The following is a 3,168-nucleotide window of genomic DNA, read 5'->3' as shown; positions in this document are numbered from 1 at the left end:
TTGAGCTCTACGATATACCAAACATAGAGGGATACAAGGGACGGATAGGGCTATTACCACGTACCGCCTACCTCACTTTCCGTGGAGTACACAACAACGAAGATAATTTCAAATCTAGACACCATGCCTAAGTCATTAATTACTATTCTAGCAATGCATACGAACTTCCTTCTTTCTCCAGAGTCCTAGTACTATAGCACTCAGTTGCACACTAAGCGTCATGGCGGTTGCGCCCCGCAGCGAGGGGCATGGACAGGTAGAGCGTGACGTCGTTGGGCAGGAGCACCATCCTTGACCACCGCCGTTGCCGCTGCCCACGACCATCGTCGTCACCATTGTCTCCACACCAGCCAGATCCTTAGGGCCCCCACTGAGGAGAAGTTGATCAGTGGAGAGGAGAGGGCTCCCGCTAGATGGAAAGAGAGTGGAGAGGAGGGGGAGGTGGCTAGGGAGGGGGGAGGGAGAGAGGAGGGGCGGTTGACAGAGAGGGAGTTGAGGACAGGGCGTAGAATGAGAGAAGCTCGATAAGAGCGAAGAAAGAGGAGACAAGAAGGGGGGAGGGAGAGGGGAGCTACTGGTGGATGAGTGAATAAGGTCGACGCGTGCACGTCGCTAGCCTGGCTTGGCTCAGTTTGGATTTTATGGGTATCAATTTTTTAGACACCGGTACCTATTATATTGTAGTTGTCGGTTTTAATTAACCAATACATATAAAATATTATAGGAGATGTTTCTTATATAAAATCGTTACCTATAGCATTGGTGTTGGTTTTTACTCTATAAACGGCACCTATAGTTATTCAAAGGTATCCGTTTTACCCCGTGAAGATGCGAAAAGGTACATAGGTGCTGGTTTTAAATAAACTATCACCTATGTGGCGGTACCTATTAGAGTTTTTTATACTTCTCCGCATTAGAGGCTGACCGGTTAGTGGGAACACGTTGAGCTGCTGGACAACAGTGTGAGGGCAGATGATATATCTCTCTGGGAAAGGATCGCGAGCTGCGGAATAGTAATTAATTATTGGAGCATCTGATTGTTCTATATGTACAATTTTGAAGTTAACCAAACACACAAAGCACGTTCCAAATGTGTATTTCTAAATTCGTGTTCCTCGAACATTGGAGAGCAACTAATGTTAGTACTTGCACGTAATAAACTAAACAATATAATATATTATATTGCATCATATATACACGTGTGAAGCCGCTAATAACTTAAGTCAATGACTTATACTAGATTAAAGTATTTTATAATTCAAGCACGACTCGGCAATATACGTACTATACACATAATTAACTTGAATCAAAAGTGATCTGGGAAGATCAAGCCGTGCAGGGGAAAAAAAAAAACAGTTGGATTACTTACGCGTCATAGATTCCGTGTATATACGTGAAGCCGTGTGGAGCAATAGAGGCACCTCTGCTGACAGCAGTGTGAGAAACACGTGGACGGTGGAGAGAGGCCGACAGAGCAGATCTGATCATCTGATGGAACCGACACTCGGCAATTTCTGCAAACTACCAAATTACCCTTCGTTCTACGTATGTAATGTATGTAAGATGTAGTTTTGCGGTAAATCGAAGCTTATTAACGCTTATTAACTTTCTGTGAGTTTACAGAAAAATAACTAATATCTATAATAAAAATAAATAGAATAAAACACATTATAACATAACAACCTATCAGTGCCACCTCTATTAGTTTCGAATTCTCTATTGGATATATCAAACATAGCGCCACTACATGTCCTCTCAAACCATGTGCACTCTGCAGACAAGAACTAGCACTGATGGCACCAAACCAGTGCCAAATTCTAGTGAACAATCGATACTTATTATGGAGGGATAATCGGTATTGGTTGGTGTAACTAGCCAGGACTATTATCTCACTCATTAGTGCTCCTACATTGATATTATAACCACACTAATAAGTTTTTGGTTGTGAAATTTTAAAACAGTTGATCCCCCGAGCATTTTTGCAAGACTTTATCACTACGCCATATCCTCACACCTGTGACGGCATATCTGTGATGGGCATAAGTATTAGTCAGTGATGAGGGTCACCTTTGACGGATCTTATGAGATGCCGTCATCGGTGAGCCATCCGGCAGCGACCCGTCACAGGTAACTAGTCACCTGTGACGGGCCAAAAATGGAACGCGTCAAAGGTGAGGTAAAGTCACCTCTGACGGGTTAGAAATATATGGCCCGTCACAGGTAACTAGTCACCTGTGACTGGCCAAAAACGGAACCCGTCAGAGATGAGGTAAAGTCACCTGTGACGGGCCAAATATTTGTGTGCCGGTCAAAGATGATTAAAAAAAATCGTCGTCGTAACCTCCTTCTGGCTCCGAAGTCCGAACCCACTCCCATCGGTCTTATCCTTTTTTCTTTCGCTCTCCCTTCTTCTTCCGCCTCCACCTGCGCTCTCCTTTCTTCTTCCGCCCCTCCCTCTTTCCCCCTTCTTCTAAGCGCCGGCGTCCAAGCCGCCGTGCAGCCAGATGCCGCTAGATGTGGCTAGATGTGGCTAGATGTGGCCAGATGTGGCTAGATGTGGCCGGGCATCGGCGTCCTGTCCTCGAGCGTCGGCGTGGCGAGATCCGGCGGCTGAGGAAGGGCGAGATCCGGCGGCCACCGCAGCCACCTCGTCAGGCAGTTCGCGCAGGACCGGCCGCCGCTGCAGCCACCTCGTCAAGTCCATCGTCAAGCCGAGGCCCGGCAAGAACGTCGGCGAGATAGGGGATGCTAGATCCGGCCTTTGCAACACCGGATCCGGCTCCTCCAAGGGCTAGCCGCCTCCTCCATCACCGGATCCGGTTCCTCCAAGGGCTAGCCACCTCCTCCAAGGGCGAGTTAGGGGATGCCAGATCCAGGTCGGGGGAAACCGGATCTGGCTCCTCCTCCATCAGCGAGCAGCCACCTCCAAGGGCTAGCCGCCTCTTTCATCCCCGAGCGGCGGCTGCCACAGTGTCCACCTCCTCCTGTGAGCACCGGTCCTCGCCACCTCCTCCATCTTCGAGCATGTGTTTGTATGTGTTTTATATTCTTGTGATTTGATTTTAGATCTTGCAAGTTATCGGTGCCAAGTTTTTAATCGGGGTGTGTTCTTGTTGAAACCGCATGATGTGTTGCCGCTGGAGATTAATCGCAGGGGTGGATGACTGA

At 47.8% G+C, this 3,168-nt stretch overlaps 1 pseudogene; it reads left to right on the top strand.

Moving 5' to 3' along the window:
• Positions 1–2,514: 2,514 nt before the first annotated feature.
• On the top strand, positions 2,515–3,168 carry LOC127785786 (uncharacterized; annotated as a pseudogene).

Source organism: Oryza glaberrima, chromosome 10 (assembly GCF_000147395.1).
Source record: "Oryza glaberrima chromosome 10, OglaRS2, whole genome shotgun sequence".
Classification (NCBI taxonomy): domain Eukaryota; kingdom Viridiplantae; phylum Streptophyta; class Magnoliopsida; order Poales; family Poaceae; genus Oryza; species Oryza glaberrima.
Note: the sequence above shows the minus strand (reverse complement) of the source record. Positions and strands in the feature narration are given on the sequence as shown.